Source organism: Helianthus annuus, chromosome 17, assembly GCF_002127325.2.
Source record: "Helianthus annuus cultivar XRQ/B chromosome 17, HanXRQr2.0-SUNRISE, whole genome shotgun sequence".
NCBI classification, from domain to species: Eukaryota; Viridiplantae; Streptophyta; class Magnoliopsida; order Asterales; family Asteraceae; genus Helianthus; species Helianthus annuus.
In genome coordinates, this window is record NC_035449.2 from 193400911 (window position 1) to 193421817 (window position 20907).

The 20907-nt window shown below is 34.1% G+C and overlaps 2 long non-coding RNA genes across 2 annotated transcripts; both read left to right on the forward strand.

The window, feature by feature from the left end:
• Window positions 1-16591: 16591 nt before the first annotated feature.
• LOC110925653 lies at window positions 16592-17854 on the forward strand. The gene is made up of 3 exons (XR_002584641.2): window positions 16592-16701; window positions 17151-17218; window positions 17314-17854. It is a non-coding gene; the product is annotated as an uncharacterized LOC110925653 (long non-coding RNA).
• Window positions 17855-18352: 498 nt separating this feature from the next.
• Window positions 18353-19415, forward strand: LOC110920585. The gene is made up of 3 exons (XR_002581791.2): window positions 18353-18464; window positions 19057-19151; window positions 19255-19415. It is a non-coding gene; the product is annotated as an uncharacterized LOC110920585 (long non-coding RNA).
• The last annotated feature ends 1492 nt before the right edge of the window (window positions 19416-20907 follow it).

Sequence of the window (20907 nt, forward strand, 5' to 3'; positions counted from 1 at the left end):
GGAAGGGATGTTCCGTGAATGCGGTCTAGGACCGGCATCAAGGCAGGTATTAAGTTGAATTGATTTCAGGTACGTAAACCTAATGGGTGGGCGTGTGAAATGGTATAATTAAGCAAGTGAAAGAAATTTTTTTTTTAAAAAACAAGATATAATAAGGACATGGTATATAAGTTTTGAAAATGTTGCACGTGCCGGAGCTTAATTCTTCGGACATAAGGTGGCGATTACGCGAAGACACGAAACTAGTACGTGGAATGTGTACCTGGCCAGTACACAAGAAACGTATGACGTTCGTGAGACCGTGACAATTGTTACAGGTGTGTCCGCTAGAATTAGGCAGCAGGTAGGTGTGTGGGTGAAATGGGTAGTAAGACTCTCGGAGGATTGAGAGTACTATGTAAAAGTGAAAAATGTGGATGATAAGAACGAGGAATGTTGAATCCGTAAGAAAGTACGGATCAACAATATATGAATGCAATGCTTGAATCCGCGAGACGGATTCAAGGAATGAAAGATACGAATGCAATGCTTGGATCCGCGAGACGGATTCAAGGAATGAAAGATACGAATGCAATGCTTGAATCCGCGAGACGGATTCAAGGAATGAAAGATACGAATGCAATGCTTGGATCCGCGAGGCGGATTCAAGGAATGAAAGGTATGAATGTAATGCTTGAATCCGCGAGACGGATTCAAGGAATCAAATATGCGAATGCAATGCTTGAATCCATGAGACGGGTTCAAGGAATGAAAGGCATGAACAAAATAATTGAATCCACGAGACGGCTTCAGAGATTGAAGGAGGTGAATGCAATGTTGAATTCGTGAGACGGATTCAAAACATGAAAGGTACGAAAGGTATAAGTAAGGTGTTCGAATCCGCGAAACGGATTTAAGGTATAAACAACTAAAGCTAGTCTACTTGAGAAGAAGTCAATAGTCTGACCATAACTATGTCACACAAGTCATATAAGTAAACGTAAAGCAAATGAACAAAAGTATGATGGGAGTGAAAATATCTGAAGGTGTAAGTAATTACGAACCGGACAAGTAAATGTTTCTTAAGTAATAGGATTCAAACTATGCTTAAATTTTCATATATTTATATATATATATATATATGAATGTATTTATGCGAATGCGTTGTATGCGAGAAGTTTGAAAGGATAAACGGGTCATGCGGGTCAGATGGTGATTGCCATTTGGGCTCGTCAGTTAAGGTTTTGATATTTTAAGTTTTGTACTCGTAGGTGAGCTTGATGAATGGACACGCAATGTCACTAATCGGAAAGGAATGATCTTCGTAAGGTATGGATAACAAATCAACGGAATCTACTTCCGTCAAGTATGTATAAAAAGAGTTATAACTTAAATAGGAGGTTATGACTCGACTAGAGACTGATGTATTAGAATAGAATACATACATATATATATATACAACCGAAATGCAAAAATGTAGAACGAATTTCAAAATGTCCGTAATGATCGTCGAATGGTACTGAACTCGAATGCTCGTAACTGTGGAAATTTTGATAGGATATACGAGACGACAAGTATCGTTAGGAAATGCTAACCTTAATGCTCGGCTTGTTGGCCATGTTCATTTAAACAAGACCTTGTAGAAAAGATACGCATGGCATAAATAACAGTAGTAACCATGGAAATAATGCTTAGTCTTCGTGTTAGGTACGGATAAGTAAGTTTGAGAAGGGTGATTTTAGTTGCAATAATAAGTCTTTGGATGATTATAGTATGCGTATGATAATATATCGACCCCTCCTAAGGGCTTTAAGGTGATCAGAAGTAATGATAGTAATGGAATGTTTAGGTTGGCTCGTAGTGAACAAAATGAAAGATAGCATATGGTGTATGAGTAGGATGAAATAATCGATTTATTTCGATTAGTAAATAAATGAATGTAATATGCTTAAATAGGAAGCTAGAAACAAGCCATAGACTTGGGTTTGCTAGATTAATAATTGTATACAATTGGAATAAATTTGATGAATGAAACGTTAGTGATGATAGGCGTTAAGAGCTAGTAGCATAAAGTGAAAGACACTAATAAGAGCTCTGGAACAGATTCTGAGTATCATGTAATTATGGAAGTAACTTACATAATTTAAGAACGTAAGGACAATGCTTACAATCATGTTTAGGTATGAAACGAACTTCTGACCAAGATCCCGAATGTATTCATGTTGTGATGAGCATCGTGAATGAATAGATGGAAAATAAGAGTAGTTTTAGTCTACTAAGAATGAGAAAGGTTTCGGGGACGAAACCTCGTTTAAGGGGGGTAGACTTGTAACACCCCAAAAACGGGTTTGGTAAATTAAAAACCCGGTTGATGTAAACAAATAAGTTTTAATCTCTTATTTAACCGAAATGAAACTAGAGGGACCAAAACCGTTAAGTGGGAAACATGATTTTATAAAAAAGAAATTAAAACACCACACACACACATAGAGTGTGTGTGTGTGTCGATGAGCAGGAAGGAAGAAGAGGGTTCAAACCCTAGTTTCTTCAAAATCTTCAAATTAAAAGGGAAATCGAAGGCTAGTTGACTGCATAAACTAAGAATGGTGATCATCTAAGTATTTCCTACATCAAGTAAGTCGAATTTTGCAATTTGGTGATGTTTGATTTAGTGGGTTTAGTGTAATTCGTGAATGTAATGCTAAATCTAGTATGAATGATGGTTGCAATGGCTGAGTAGACATCAAGATATGTTAAATTTTGAATATGAACATGGATTAGGCAAAACCCACTTGCATGTCAAGGAATGGCTAGAAATATTGAGATTTCTACGTGTTAATTTGATTGTTTTTGATGATCTTGTTATGAATAATTGGTGTCACAACCATATGTCCGTAGCTAGGGCGAAATATTGTTATGAGCTTGATTGATTGTTAATAAGTTATGTGAAGAATTAGTAGGAATCACGCTTTAAAAGCTTGTACATAATGTTTTACAAATGTGATACCCGCCAAGTGTTCGATGAAATGCCTAAGAGAACAAAATTGTGAAATCGTATGAAAGTTGTGGGTAGTATGTATAGAAGGTGTTTATGGTGTAGTCGTTAGCAAAATAATATGTTAAGTGTGCTTAAGGTGGAGTCCATATAAGAATTCGGATTGAATGTATGGTTTGGTAAAATTATGCATTAGGAGCTTGTACCTTGTGCTTGAATGGTGTAATGCTCACCTTGTATTAGATGTGCTTGAATCAAGGTAATTAGGAGCGAAGGTGTATGATATGTGAAAGTATATGTAAGCAAATGTGTATGCGAGTATGATTATGTGATCATGTGGTTGTAAGTACTTTAGCATCATAAGTACGAAATGTACATAGTGTCGTATGGTAGGTGCTAAATTAATATGTGTTTTATGCGTTAACGTGATGGATTGCATGAGTCTAAAAAGATGTGGTTTTTGGATGTATGCTTTATGTTTATTAGACTTGACCATGAAAGTCAAATGTGAGTTACGCTTTTGATATGATCATTTAGATGTGAAATCGTGTACACTAACAAGGATGTGATTGCGGTAACATGAAAGCATTAGGGATCATGTGGACGTGGACTCAAGCACGAAAGACTAACGGGTCAAGATGAGGCAAGCAAGCGGGTATGAACACGGATGCACAAGGTAAGTGATTCCGTAATCACCTCTTAGTTGTTTATGTAATGTTATATGCATTTTAATTACATGTGATAATTGAGGTCAAATAGGAATGAATTGTATGATGTCGATGAATGTATTAAACGGATCTTAGTTTTGATCCGAGCAAGGTAGGTGTGATTAAGAAATTGTAGCAAGGTAGTGGAATTGGTTACTTATGTAAGAAATTCCTTTGTTATTAAGGATAGAGCATAGTTGACTAAAATGCCCTTGATAGGTATATCGGGCAAACGACCATAGAAGTCGTTTGGAAACGAGCTATTTCGATTAGAGTAATGTCTTGGACAAGTATAAAAGCGAAGTATAGGGTTTTGTATGTCATGGTTCATTTAATGCGCAAATACCCATAACGGGTCAACAATAAGCTTTGAGCGAAAATGGGTTAAGAGGATGCAAGACGTCCGATAATTTAATCTTTTATGTTAGGTGCCAATGAAATTATTAAAGATCATATGAGATTGAGGTCAAATAAACAGATTATGATGTTAAATGCACGAACGGGTCAAATAGTTAGAAAATGGTAATATGTCAAATGCACGTAAGTTAAGAATTTCCTTAATCCGGAGGTAGGATTTTAAGTTAATATGATAGAATGTGAATTTACAAGCATGTAGGAAGAAACGGTAGGTTAAACGGGTAAACGGTTCAAAAGTTATGCGCGTTTTAGTGCGTACGGACGACGAAACGGAACTGCAGAAAAACTGCAATTTCTAGAGGGCGTCGCCGACGGGTATGGGGGCGTCGCCGACGGGCTCCAGAAAGTGAATTTTTGTGCTGACGGGTTAATTACCTGCCTACGGGTTTTTGGGCTACGGGTGAATGCAAGGCCCGTCGCCGACGGCCCTAGGGGCGTCGGCGACGGCCTCCCCAAGTCCCAAAAGCTAAATTCTGGTTATTTAAGTTGATTTATGTGTCGTAGGCTTCGGTTTGTTATCCATGGACTACGACGGACTTTCCAAACATGATTTTTACGTTCCTTAGATGTTTATGGGCTTTAAACCTAAGTCTAAGACCCATGTAAACATTGTATGATTACGTAAAGATGTAGAAAAGGTATGTTCCTATGTAGTTGTGTATGTATGTATGTGTAAAGACATGTATGAGTGTATGCACGTAAGTAAGGTTGTAGGAAAGGTATGTATGTATGCAGATGTGTATGTATGTTGTATGTAAGTACGTATGTATGCATGAGCTGATATGTTAGAATTTTAACGTTACTAATTATTCGTTTGAGGTCGGTATGTAATGCAGGAATGAGTACCTCGGATTCTTATGAAATTTAAGCCGAATCCGGAACAAGAGAAGGAGAATGGTTATTCGAATGGATCAAGTTACATTATCGAACGTTATTCAATCCTTAATTATTTGAGATTAATGTTATATGATGTTGTCATTGACTAATGGCTAAGTTGTATGTGATGCCCACAGGTACTACACGGACTTCTTCTGGTGCTAAGGAAGTGAAGCGGACGTAGATCGAGTCAAGAGCAAGGATTGTACGGATAGATCGGTCACATAGTTGAAGTATATATTGTCTAGAAATCTAAATTTTAGTACGAATGTTGTGAACCCTTTTATAGAACGTTTAACATTTTTAGAATTTGGAACCTTCGTGAAAGTCATGTCGTTAATAAGGAAAGAAATTTTAAAGCTCTTTTTCCGCTGCGTTATTTTTAAGGTTAAACGTGTTAGGGCGTAACAGATTGAGTTATGAATGGACTGCTTCATGAACATGAGAGACATGCGGTTACACCTAGTCCATTTATCATGGACTATCTGCTCAGCAGCAGTACTTGTAGCGGTAAGGTCCGCTGGTTTATTCTCTCTTAAAGCATAATCAAAGTCTAGCAATCCTAGAGTAAGCATGAGGGCATCCTTCCATTCAGCAAAGTTATCACCAGTCAAAGGTGGAATCCCGCAATTTGGTGCTGATAGTGGAAATAAGATGAGCAAGTTATGATACAAAAGAAGAAGTCCTAATGTGATCTAATGGGCTTGTTATACTAAGGCAGGCATACATAATGACCATTTTAATTATGAAGCTGTGATAATGTCTATTACTAACATCAAAATAATAGACTTAGTTAAAATTCTACTTAAACGAAGACAAATCAGCTTTGGCCAGAAGTGTAATCATTTAAGTATGTGTGCAAAGTAATCGTGACAAATCAGCTTTGGCCAGAAATGAGACAATCACTTTAGTTATGCACTTGTCAAGCATGCTAAACATAAATGAATTAAATCAGCTTTGGCCAGAATTAAGACATTTCAGGTTTGTAATGCATACTCAACATAGCTTTTATTAGACTTGAACAATAAATAAATGTATTAAATCAGCTTTGGCCAGAATTAATACATCAGAAGCTCATTCAAGTAAAGCTATTTTGGTTTTGCAAAAAATTATCTGATTCTGATAAATTAATTAAGTGTTAACAAAACCAAGTATTTTTAGTTCACATTTAAACAGCCTAAGTTTTGAGATCTCGAGTGAGGTCTCGAGTCATGGTCTCGAGTCATGGTCTCGAGTCATGGTTTCGACTGAGTTTTGAGATCTCGAATTAGTTATGAGGTCTCGAGTCGCAACCTTAGTCTCGAGTTGTAGCCTTATTATCTCGAGTAGCAACCTTGGTCTCGAGTAGCAACCTTGGTCTCGAGTAGCAACCTTAGTTTCGAGTAGCAACCTTGGTCTCGAGTTATGACCTTATGGTCTCGAGTAGCAACCTTATGGTCTCGAGTAGCAACCTCATGGTCTCGAGTAATGACCTTATGGTCTCGAGTAGCAACCTCATAGTCTCGAGTAGCAACCTCATGGTCTCGAGTAGCAACCTCATGGTCTCGAGTTATGACCTTGTTAACAGCTGTTTTGTGATAATAACTGAAAATCAGAAATTTTAGGGATTGTGGGATAATGTTTCCTGTTTTAATGCTGATCTAAACTTATCAAAAGATTTCGAAAATAATAACTGAATATCTTTTAACAGTTTTCGAAATTTTTATTAGATAAAATTAAGATCAAAACAGTAAAAACACCCACTAATCTAAATTATATTCCAAAACTTAGGGAATTTTCGAGTTTTCTTAGAACATTATGATGAACCCTAACAAAAAATAAGAACATAATCTGGGATCCGAAATCTAAATTTTATGATTTTATTAACAGATTTCGGATATCAATTTACCCATAATGATTTCGAGTGATATAATTAACCACCCTTTTTTTTCTTTTTTTTTCCCAAACAATGATTTCGGCTCAAAATTAAAAACGAAAACAGCCAAGATTTTAAGGCTTAAAATTTTCTGTTTTCCAGATTATGATCCCAGAATAATGGATACGAAAACAGAACTGGTTTATCAACATATGCTCTGATACCACATGTTGGATCAGTTCTGTTTAAATGTAATGGAAAACATGAATAATACCTGTTACAGCAGAAAGGCCAGCAGAGAATCCAGTCAGAGATGCAGCCATTGAGTTCGACATGATTGTCAGGATGATCTGGTTCCTCCTTAGGGTGTAAGTTATGATGGTGATGAAACCGAAATTAGGGTAGTTTCGGTTTAGGGGGAGAGTGACGAATTTGATGATGTTATGAGGGTTTGATTGTGTAATGTGTGTAACCCTTTAACTCTCTAATAAGCCCCTTATTTATACACCCAAGAGGAAACCCAGTTAGTTAATAAGGGTAATATGGTCCATCAACAATTACCAACTAATTATTAATAGGTTATTAAATATATTTTGATCTAATATAATATAAATGATTATATAGGCTACAAGATTAAATATTATATTTATATATTTAATCTCACACATTAATATTTGTAAAGTGAAACATCTAGTAAAGTCACTCCTGTGAAACTCGTATATTTTCTACGCTAAAGTGTTGACTTAATTTCTCATCCACAACTAACGTGTGCAAAACGCATTAATGATATTTAAAGTCAAGCATTTCTTTGTGAATACATGACCACATTTTTTTTGTCACTTTTATCCAAATATTTGACAGAAAATATAAAACAAATTAGACATTTGGATGAAATGACAAAAAATTACAAAAGTGAAGGGCAATATTGTACAAAAAAAGTTGTTTTAGATGAAACTGGCAAACATGCACAAACCTCAGAAACAATTTTGGCAATTTACTCAAACCTTATGAGATATATATTTTACCTTTAGAAAATGTAAACTCTATATATAAAAGCTAGAAGAGTCACATTTGTAGTGAAAAGTCTTTACATATCAAAACACAATCTAGCCACAAAGATCATATTCAACACTAACTTTTGTCTAAACTAAACTCCGCTAATGATGCCATTACACACATCACCGCTTTTCGGCTCTATTCTATATAACAAAAATTAATGAAGATATTGATAAGAGATCTTATAAATTTAAAATTACTAAAAAGACAAATGGTGTGATGCTAAGAAATAATTGTTCTGTCTTATTTTTATAATGGATTTCGATTATTGTTCGTGTATAACACTATAATTAATTAGATCATGACGAAGCAAGCGCGTAGCTTTGTGGGGGCGGCCGACCCCACAAACTTTTCGCTCAATAGTAGAGAGTATGTAGTTTTCGTATATAAATTTTTCTGATATACGTTTTTGACCATTTTTGGTATATACATCTTCGACCCCTCGGTCGGAAATCTCAAGCTTCGCCACTGTGACGAAGATAACACTAAAAGATAAAGCCTTAGATGAAATGGTAGGTGCAAAGTGGTGGTTTGTGATGGTTGTAGGGGGTGTTCGTAGCCTTCTTGGTGATTGTTCACAATAATTAATATCAATAACACCATAAATTAATAAGCTTCATAATAACAATAGTAATTAATATTTTGATCAAACAAAACATAAATATAACTTTATTAAAAGTTTAAGAAACAAAAAAAATAGATATAAGAAGTGTAGCGAGAAGATTGTGAAGGGAAGCAGGGGAGTTAGTGAGTTGTGAAAGAGGTAATTACTACCTCTTGATATTAGTGAGACGAATATATGTGTTTCTGAATTGTTCATTAATAGTTACCGAACAAGATTTTACGTTCAGGTTTGTTTGTTAAGGAAATGACCAAGTTCGTGTTCGTTTGTTAATTTTAAGAAAAATAAACAAACGGACGTTCATGAACAACAACTAATGTTTAGGAACACAAATGTAAATGAACGAATCCAGCCTATGTTCGTGTTCATTCATTTAGCTAAACAGACGAAATTTTTGCTCGTGTTTATTCCTTTATTAAACGAACGAACACAAACGAACTTCATGTTAAAACAATGGGGGTTCCAAGAAGGTCATCCCCCTTAGCGGGAGTCTAGGAGCAGCGCCTCTTGGAGCAGGACTTGAGGGGCAAAAGTCCCGTGTTGGGTCAAGTTGGGAACATTTGTTGTGACTAAATTGCTTCACTAAAAATTTATTAGATTTTTGATTTATTTGGAAATTGACTTGAATGTTTTTTGGAAAAATTGACATCTTTTTGGAGGTAATTTTGTTTTTCAAAATAAGACTGCTTTTGTTTTAAAAAAAAAATCAAAATAAGGGGAGGGGTGGTTACTAGTGATAGAATTATATCACTCTTACTATCCAATCAACTCATGCCATGTCATCACTCAATATTCTATCACTAGTGATAGAAATGTAGTGGGGGTGGTCACTAGTGATAGAATTCTATCACTCCCAAATTTTTATAATTTTTATTTTTATAGAGTTCTGCCACAATCATGAATATGTACACGTGTTGTAGTGGGGGTGCTCCCATTTTCTTCCATATTCATGAATATGTACACGTGTTGTAGTGAGAGATGCCCCTTACATGCAACATGCAGAGCAGTTTTATGCAATGAATGAACTATCAACGCGTTACAAAAAGAACGCGTGATGGGGTGGGCGGCGGCGGTGTTCCGTGGTCGATTAACGCGTGATGGGGTGGTATCACGGACCACCCCGCCTGCTCTAAGACTGCTAGGATGCAATTTCTGGCACTAACCTTGAACTCGAATCACATTCCATTTGTTCATTATACTGGTCCACGAAAATCATAAGATCCATACTTGTTCTTGATGAATTCTAATTCTAAGTTTTATCCGGTTGAAGAGTTCGAGAGAACCATCGAATTGTTTCCATAATCTGAAAGTGTCCCACACAACTCTCATATTATCCAAGTGTTCGTTTTTGAAATCTCCTAGCGTTAGGCTCATACCTTTCTAATTTCTTGCTTCATGTGTTTTAGAAAGTGTCCCTCCACGCCACCCCGCCACCATTGTTGGAGGGCGTTCCCTCTTACAAATGTGAGGATCTCCACGGGCATTGCCCCTCTTGTTCTACAATACCATCTTAAAATTTTGGGACTTTGCCCTTGCCCCCTCTTGCCTTGACCACCCTATCTCTTTTTCGATGTGGAGGGCAAAGCCCACATAATCTAAGTGACGCATATGTGGTAGGGTGAGGGTTTTACCCTGACCCCATGACTCCATGTAGTCAGTCTTATATAAAGATTTGAATTCTTGTAATCATATCGAACCTATTAATTAAAAGTTGAATTTATCTTTTAGAGTGTCGCTAGTATGTCAGCTATTTTGACGATATGGCTAATAACATCACCAAATATTAACAAACAAACAAGTGCATATGAATAAACAAAAGGTTGTGGTCTCTATAAGTGCGTCATTGTGAAAACACCAAAAGAATAAAAACAAGTTATGGAGCCAACGGAAGTGTCAATATATTTTGGATACGTCTAGGTGCTCTAAATCGAAGATATTAAGAAACTTATTAATTTTTTTTTGGTTGATATTGATAATTGTTTCATTCAAATCACCGCGGCAAATTACATAAGGATAGCAGGTAGACGAGCAACAAACTGCACCGCCACCCCTTCTGAATAGAAAACCCTAATCTATTAAAAACAAAACCTCTGAGGGGTCGAAAACTTATTAATTATTTTTATAAAATTTTGATACAAATTGCTTTCAAACGAATAGTATCATTTAGAGTGAATTGCAAGTTTTGTCCTTTATCTTTAGGCCATTTTGCAAGTTTTGTCCTTTATGTTTAAATTTGACGAGTTTTGTCCTTTATGTTTAAAAATCAAGCACGTTTTACCCTTTGGGCCTTAAAAATCAAGCACGTTTTGTCCTTTATGTTTAAAAATCAAGCACGTTTTGTCCTTTATGTTTAAAAAATCAAGCACGTTTTGTCCTTAAAAATCAAGCACGTTTTGCCCCAAACGTGCTTGTTTTTCAAACATAAAGGACAAAACTCGTCAAATTTAAACATAAAGGACAAAACTTGCAAAATGGCCTAAAGATAAAGGACAAAACTTGCAATTCACTCTATCATTTATTTTACTCAAACTTAAAATATAACTTAGATAAAATTGTTAGGAAAAAACCATAAATATTTATAATAGTTATTCATGCCAAATTATTAAAAATATAAAAAAATATAATAGTAAAAAAGCATGTGTGTTTTTTATAAAAAAAAACAAACAAACTATGTATATAGGTAGAGGATCCTGTAAAAAGTGTTCAAAGTGTGAGAATTGTATTATAACACTATATATAATACTATATAACACCATATAAACACCGTATAACAATATGTAACACCATATAATACCATATAACACTATGTAACACTATATATCATTATATAACAAATATAACACTATAGGTTGTCTGATAGCATGTATATTTGTTATATAATGATATATAGTGTTACATAGTGTTATATGGTATTATATGGTGTTACATATTGTTATACGGTGTTTATATGGTGTTATATAGTATTATATATAGTGTTATAATACACTTCTCACACTTTAAGCCCTTTTTACACTATCATTACCCTATTGTATATATTATAACTGAATTATATCATTCAAGTTTGATCAGTTCAAAGATCACAAATTCAAAATCGACTTTAAAACGAAATTCGGTTTGGATGCGATTCAAAATATTGAAACCAAAATACAACTCAGTTAGGTTCTAGTTTCAAGTTTCTTTTAGATTGATTCAAATATTGAATACCCTTGTGAACCATCTTTGTTAATTGTCACCATGAATCATGAAGGATACGGAATGTTAGACCACATGGTGTGGTATAGCGTTTCCTACCACCTCACTCTTTTTGGCGTCCCATGGTGCCCCTCGCCCATTACCTGGGCGCTATGGAGGGCGTTATGGGCAATTTCGTTAGTACAACGGCGAACGCTATAGGAGTATGCATGTGGAACTCACTTATTCCCACCAATCAGATTTCCCCATTTGATTTCCTTTTTCTTTTCTTTTTTATATTGTTTAAAACTACACATACATTGTGCAAGTTAATGATAAAGTTCCTCTACTCATGTTGATTAATATGTTCTGATATTACCATGCCCATTATATTATAACCTATACAAGTATTTAATTGGAACATTTGATAAATATAATTTAACTACCATTTAATGAATAACTACGAAGTAGAACATACTACTTAAAGTCTTAAACATATGAGTGCGGACCACATTGGTAACGTGCCTTTCCACAATTTTCTATTGTTGATTTCTAGCAAATTTCGTTCTCGAACGTTCATTTCTAATTAATGACATTACGTGCCATTTTGGAATTTTTGTACCTAACTTATTATTTGAGTACGACGTGTTATCCCACAACAAAATATAACTATATGTTCTCACTATGTATCCTAAACGATAAATATAAGATGGTTAAAATTACGAGCATACATTAAATTATTTTTTTCTTACTTCCACTAAATTTGATATAAATATTGCATATAATGAAAATGACCTTGTTATCGTTTTGTCTTACTTTATACACATGTATAAAAACATGTGTTGAGTACATAAGAATAGTGATTGTCTCATGTCCAACTAATTGTTGTCTATAGTCACAATGGTGCCTTAGTTAATACATGTGTTGTAAAATGTAACATGTAAGCTTACAATAAGGTATGCCATTTATGTTTTGGTTTTTTAATCATATAGTTGTGTGGTAACAGTTGATGTTCAACCAATGGGTGGTGGTTATTGGCAAAAACAATGCCTTTAAAACACCTTAGGAGGGAGAGATCTTGGGTTCAAATCTCACAGACGACAGGAATAAAGAAATTTGTCGTTCAAAAAAAATTGTTTATGTCCAACTAGTTATAATGTTGTATAAATTCGAGAATATGAAGTTAGAAAACTTGATTTAAGTGATACATTATATATGAATGCAAGTTACACCATTTTTGTTTCACATAAGAGTTTTAAATCTAAATGAACAATTATGAGATGTGGTCATGTTGAAATTGTTGTTGTTGTGTGCTTCCTAATTAGGAATGTGCCTCCCAATCCTTCTTTTATCAAAGCTATTAATTCCCATTACCATCCTTTGACCATATCATCAACCATCATGAAAAATAAGGGCAATAAGAGATTATGAAGTACAAAAATGTCACTAGGTTATAATTGTGAGAACTCAATAATCAACCTCAGTGAGAATATAAATAGAAATGTTTAAAATTTGTTCTAACAATCACTAACACTAAGACATTTAATTGTGAGAATTGACTAAATTTGAAATTTATGTTTAACTTGCATAAGATAAAATTAACTAGTATTTAACTTCCGTGTTGCAGGGTGGAGTCGTACAATCATGCTATGTAGTAAGCAAACGATGACCAAAATTGGGAAAAATCACAAAATAAAAGCGCAAATTTATGTCGTAAATTGACATAAAACGTAAGTAAAAATAAACGTGAATTCAGGGCCGTTCCTACGTTTTTGGAGACCCTAAGCGAACTCTAAAGTAGGGGCCCTAATTTCGCCGATAAACTCTCCTCCAATCCCGACGCAATGGGTGATTGCCCTTACTTTTTTCGTCTAGTGATGGCCGCTAGCCTAGAAATTGAAAGCAAGTTGCGATGGGAAGTGGGAACGATGATTGCGGCTGTATTTAGGGGCTTTAGACTGCTAAATATTGATGATTAGGTCGATGGTTGTTGTGTTGTAATAGTTGGAAATCAAGGCGAAATGGGTTTTGAAACTAGACCTTTGTTTGCTAAACAATATTTATTTTGGACTCCTTTAATGAAAAATCAGTTTAGTTTTGAAATAAACGTATTTATTTGAGCCTAATACATACATATAGTATATATAATTTTTTTTAAAAACTTGGAGGCCCATACTTTTTGGTGGCCCTAGGCCCGTGCCTAAGTTGCCAAGCCTATAGAGCCGGCCCTGCGTGAATTTATACCACGAGCTGGCATAAAGTGTATACAAACTCAAATATATAGAGAAAGCTTAACTTAAAAAGCCAAAAGAAAAAAAACAAAAAGGTTGCATGTATAAAAATAAAGCATGCAAAACGAGAGAGACCGGAATTGTAAATCACACTTAAAGACAAAAAAGTAAAAAAAAAATTATATATCGCATTCTCAATGTGTTTTGTTCGGTGAGGTTAGTGGTGAGAAAATATGATTTAAATTGTTGAATAGTATTTATGTTATTAAGTTGAATTGAATAACATTATTATATATACTAATGTGCTAAGGAGAGAAATATCATGTTTAAGAAAGTATAAAATAAAAGGTTAATGTGGTTTTATAGAAAGAAATTGACATAGTTATGATCAATTGGCCTCATGTGATCAAATCATGAATAAAAACTGTGTAACAATCATGTGTCACAATACAACTAAAATCCTTCATTTTTTTGTGTGTCCATGTTGATCGTACATGAATTCATGAACAAAAACTTTGTGCAACAACAAGTCACAATATAACTGAAATCCTTCATTTTTTATGTCCATGTTGATCGTACACGAATTGAACGATCACTTACTCTGTTCCCGAGTCTCATTTAACAGGGGGTGGAGGGAAAAGAGATGAAAATATGAAAAACCATGTTCCCGAGTTTCATTTAACATGGGGAGGGGAGGGAAAAGGGAAGAAAATATGACCATATATTCATCATCCCAAATTGGAGAGATTAGGAGAGAAAATTTTTATTCCCCTTCCCCTGTTAAATGAGACTCGGGAACATAGTGTTAGACTTGTGTTGGTATATCATGTTATCTCATTTTTGAATAATTTATTATTTTTGTTATATGTTCATATCATTGACAATATATCATGAATTTTTATATCTAAATTCAAAGATGATTAAATGATGATTTTATACGTAAAAGTATTTCAGGAAATTTTATTACAAATAATGAATTATTAAATAAAAAAGATAAAATGAGAGGAAAGAAAAATGACCTTATGAGTTATGATATAGAAAAGTATAATCACCAAATTGTAATATTGTAATCAAAATGTGTATATAGTTAACGATTTTAGTATCATGATATAGATTTTTATTTGGAACAACAATTCTTAAATTTTTTAAATACATTTACATCACATTTTGTATTTGTTGGATTTAAACTTTTAAAATTTTGATCCAAAAATGCATTAGTTAACTACCAAATGTTATCAACTACATTTATTTAAGCGATCAACAAAAGCTCGATCACCCTCATAAATCAAATGGCAAAATACCACACAAGAAATACGAAGCTAATGAGTCGGCACGTCACCCTTCCGAAAGAAACCCACTGCTTGAATGTTCATTGTGATAAAACCTCTAGCTCAATCCAGAACAAATTTGCTTCAAACAAGACTTAAAATCTTAAATACATAACCTTCACTTTAAAAGATCAAACTACAAACAAGACTTAAATCCATAAACTTCACTTTAAAGAGTTAACTGTCATTTTCGTCCCTATGGTTTGGTGGAAAATGACACTCCAGTCCAAAAAATTTGCGCCAGTTCTGTTCTCAACATTTTTGAAACGTGCCACTTCAATCCAAAAAGATAACGTCCGTTAAAAACGTTGAGGGCGGAACTGGCGCAAGGCATTATCTTTTTAGACTGAAGTGACACATTTCAAAAATACTGAAGACGTAACTAGCGTAATTTTTTTTCTACTAAAATATCATTTTCCACCAAACCACAGAGGGAAAAATAGAGTTAACTCCACCTTAAAAGATCAAACTACATTTGTGGTAAAAAAAATGATAATTTTTTATTTCTAATTTGCAATAAAAAAAGGAATATTTCTAATCTATTATCTATATTAAAACAAAACAAACTTATGCCACTTGGCATGTAATTAGGCTACCAGATGCCACGTGGCATCTAATTGTTTCTCGAATTCTTTCTTTGAGCGGCAAATAAAAAGACGCTACCTTCACAAAGCTTCTCAAACAATCCGCCCTCAATCTTGCCAAAATTATAAAATCGTTTCCTTTTTCAAATGAATTTCATTGAGAAACCCTAATTTCAGTTTCATCTCTAACTCTTGATTATGTTCCGTCTCTCACACGCTTTGGAATTGTTAGGGTTTCTGCGTTATCAATGAATCGCTTTCTGCCTCTCATTCATTCCTCTATGAATCCGACTCTGATCTTCGTGATAAAGGTTAGATTTTGTCAATGGATCAACTATCGTTCTTGATATTTTAGATTTTATAACTAATAATTTCTTTTGTTTTGTATATCTCATCTTAAATCAGTTGTATCCTGGTTCTCCGATTGTTGTGATCCAGTCAGTCCGATAACAAGGATGTTAGATTCAATTTTTCACCACCGCTAACCTGATTTGGTCTTTTTTTGTAGTATAGTTTATCTACTCAAATCTAAATGTGTTAACAGGTATGTAAGCTAAAAATATCATTTTTGTTTCTGATTTTTTGTAGATCTGGTATGTATATGATATTTTAACGTTTTTGTTCTTCAATCTGAAGAGAGTATACATGTTTTTTTCTTTATTTGGGAAGCAAATTAATAAAAGAAATTAGGTATTTTTAACTAGAGTTTGTTTATATGAAGGTGTCAGATCCAAATGCCTTTAAAAGTTCATCAATGGCTCGAATGAAGCTCTAATTTGGACAAGTGATGATTGACGATGATAGTAGCTTGGGTGGTGGTTTTGGAAGGATTGGGTGCCGGTCTACCATGTTTGGATGCAACTGGAGGTTGTTTGGTCAGGTAATTCGGTTCAATATGCGTTTCTACGACGTAATTGGTTTACTTTTACAGTTTGATTTGAGTATAAACGGTACAGTTGTTTGTAAATTCTTTTGGATATGAATTATATCTGTGCATTGGTTATTGTATGTATACAAGTATTTGGTTTGATATCCAGTACTTTGTTTATAATTGAAAAGTTTTAAGACGCACACCAAGTGCTTGATGAAATGTTTCAGCAAAAGTGACTTCTATTTCACATATTTTTAATTGGGTTCTTAGTGTTCCATGCTCTTTGATTACAAATTTATTTGAGATGTAATTTAAATTTTCTATAATAGTCTATACATTATATTTGTTACAAATTTATTTGAGATGTAATTTAATTTTTCTATAATAGTTTATACATTATAATAGTTATACATATAAGTTGCTTTCTAATTGTTGATGTCAACTTTGTTCCAAAAAAGTTATGGAATACATTGCTGGAGGAGAGCTATTTGACAAGTTTGTAGCGCAACGCTTCAGTGACCATGAGGTTCTACTATGACGTCTAACTTTCGTTTCTTTGATGATTTGTATTCTGATTAGTCTTCTTACATTTTCACTATGTGCTTTCAATTAAGGAACCAGGTAAGTATTCTTGATTATGTCTAATGGAGGTCTGAACAAGCCAACGGTTCATAATCATTTATCTCTTGGCGATTCGATTGACTTTGTGAAGGTTTAAGAGGTAATTTAATTAGTTTTTTTTTAATTGATCAATGCTAACTTCTTTTGATTTTGAGTTCTTTAATTTAGGGTATAATATTTTAAATGAAGTTTCACTCAGTGATTCAGTGTTATTAAGTTTAGTGTTTGATATGTTAAAACGAAAGTTTGATTTTGGTGATTCAGTGTTCTTTAATTCAAGGTTACATATTTTTAACGAGGTTTAATTTTGGTGCATCAGTTGCAGGCTCTGCTGAGTTGCAGGGCTCTGCTGCAATTGTTAATTCCTTGGTCATCTGCTGCAATAGTTCAGCATGAAGCTCATTTTAATTTATCATTTTATATGAGATGTCAAAAAGATTGTTTAACATGCTTTCTTCAATTTCAATTTTCTATATTGTATATGAGGACTCAGTAAAGTCAAACCGTGGAAGCAAACCTTTAGGAAATTACTATAGAAAGAAAAAAGATGAGTTAAAAATCGGGGACCAGCCGTAAATTACTATAGTGAGAAAAATTGAAGGCGCAATTGCGAGAAGAGGGTAGTAGTGGCGGACAAAGACTATGATGCTTCAGTATTTTAATGGCACCGTTGCCATCAGTGATCCTGAATCACCAGTATCGACTTCATTTTCATGTTTTAATTTAGCTCCCAGGTAAGTGTATTTGAGTCTTGCTTCTTATTTTGTGTTACCTTGCATTAGACTTTGATTTGTATTATCTCTTCTTTGGTTTAAGGCTCTGCATTTTGATTTCAATCTGGATAACTAACTTAATTGATATAAACCTTAAAAAACCATCAAATTTTGATCTAAGGTAATTTACCTAAAATTATCGGTTTTTCAGGTGCCATCCTTGCGCAAGAAAGTTCACATGGCCAAAAGTTACGGACAAGTCAACTGTCCCCACAATATTTTTGACTGGTTAACGGGTCATTTGAACTTAAATTGAAATATTTCACTGTTGGTTACCTTACATATAAGTTCTTCAAATTGGACCAGAACTTTCGGTTTGTTAATAGTCAAGAAAGAGTGTTTGCTATTCAAGTGTTCGAGCTCCACAGATTGATAAAGGTATGTCGGGTCAACTACCTATATGGTCCTATGTGGTTTTGAACTAATCTCCCTGAATTATCACTCTTTTTTCTCATATAGTTTTATATAAGTTAAAGTTTTGGCAAGTAAAAAAATAACCATAATGCTACTGCTAATCAAGGGTTATGTTTAACAACTTTCTTTTTCGGCGATTTCATATTTTCCACTCAAAACCTTCCACTCAAAACCTTGTGTAATATCAAATGTACCCACCAAATGCTCTTAGGTTTTATTAAATTAATGTAATATGTTTGGTATATTCGGTAGTTTTAGTCTTTCTCTTAGTATAGTGTATTTATTGGAACTCTATGTTTAATGTCATTGTTTTAGTTATATTGTAATAAAGACCAACTTTAACTAAGTCAAACACCTTTTAATATTGTGAATGGGTTGGAAACGACTGGGTTTTATAATATTGTGTTTATGATTATTATTATTATTATTATTATTATTATTATTATTATTATTATTATTATTTTTATTATTATTAATATTATTATAAAAACTAATGTTTTGATGATAATATGTTTTTATCTATCTGTTTATGATGAATGAATACCATTAAATGCAGTCACAAAACCGACTTTTGGGTTTCATGCGCCTTCAAGATTAGAAGGTATCCCCCAATCTCGACCGGATTTACCCGAAACCTCACATTTGATGAAGGTATTCATGTTGTATTATACCATGCATAGATACTATTTGTTGAAATGCTTAAATGAGATGTCACAATTTTAATGTATGATGTTCAACCTTTTGTTGTGGTTAGATACTGAGAAATGTGGGGGCAGAGCGGCCTAATTGGCCCCACGAGGACGAGCCATTCATGGGCGTGCACCAAATGAGGCCAACATCGCCATCTCATATGGCGTAACCTGCGAATGAATTGCAGCTGTACCTATCAAAATTTTATCTTATATGGTTCCTTCATTTGGCAAAGTAAGTTACTTTTTAATGTAATTTTTTTAATATTTTTTATTTAACTTTTCTATGGTTTAGTTTTTTGGAATCTGAATAAGGTTGGTTGGGTCTGACAAAAAAAGAAGGAAACTGGCTATAGTCATTTGCCACTGGATTAAGGTTGTATGCACCTTTCTTTACCATGATACAATAAGCAAAATCTTCCTCCAAATAGTTTATTTCTCTGTTAAGTTGTTAATATATATTATTTTAAGGTTAAAAAGTTACTGATGCATATGAATTTGATGTATTTATGACAATACTACATGCTGAACTACTTAATTTGATGTTTAATATGCGGGTCGTAGGAGGAGCCGGTTGACCATCTCTTCGTGTCTTGCCACTTCGCCTCAATGTGTTTGGGACCGGGTTGCAAGCTGATGTCGTCTAACTGGGTTGTATATGTTTGAAAGCAAAGATTTGGTCGGATATCATTGCCGTGCGGGTGGGTCGACGGAATGAAAAAAATGGTGTACAGTATAATGCAGACTAGAATGTGGAGTATATGACGTTGAAACAACTTAGCATTCAACCAGAAGAATCTGAATATGGGGAGTGCTGTAGAGGAGCTAAAAAGGTTGGGGTACCTTTGGATAAAAAAAAGATCAAAGGCACAGGCTTTGTCTTGGAAAAAAAGGAGCATGTTTCATTGAAATTGTTGTGACTTTGGTTATTTGTTCACACTGTTTGTATCTGGAGTGAGGGATAATATGTTGTCCCAAATTTTATTCCATTAAATTTGAAGTCATTTGCGTGGCTTTTCTCATGTGGGCAGTTCCATACTATCGCCCACTAATTTTGATGGTTTTATGACCCGTTAGTGGGCCTTCGGGCGGCCTTTTGATAGTAGGCTTGGGCTACTCATTTATCTATATTTTTTTTTATTTCAGTATCATTTTTATACGTTTATATTAAAAAAAATTCATTACAAAGTTCATCTCAATGACAGTAGATATTATATGTTTGTGTTAAGCCACCCGCGAAACTCGCGGGATCTTAGACTTTTATTACTATATATGTTTTGTTATCTTAATCTCACTTCAGACTCTTTTGTTTTTGTTTTTACCTTTTTCCCTAAAATTGCTTTCTACTAAATATTAATCATATCATGCATAGCATTAACGCATTTCGTTTACAACTTTTGTGACACAATGTTCGTTAGTACCTATACGTAGATGAATTCGTTTGTATTATGTATTACTCTACCTTCATTTCTTAATGTATTTTTTTATGTTCACACTGCCAGTGCAAGTCATTTTGACAAAAGGCATGAAAACGTCATAATGAAAGTTTCATATACAAAAATTTAATGTGTAATGAACATCATGTAGATGTACTATTGGGACGTGCTCAAATCTCTCAAAATATTAGGCTTAACAAATCACGCTTTAACGCTTCTATGTTTAAATTATTTTATGAGTTTAGTTGGTGTTTAGCCACCCGCGAAGCTCGCGGGGTCTTA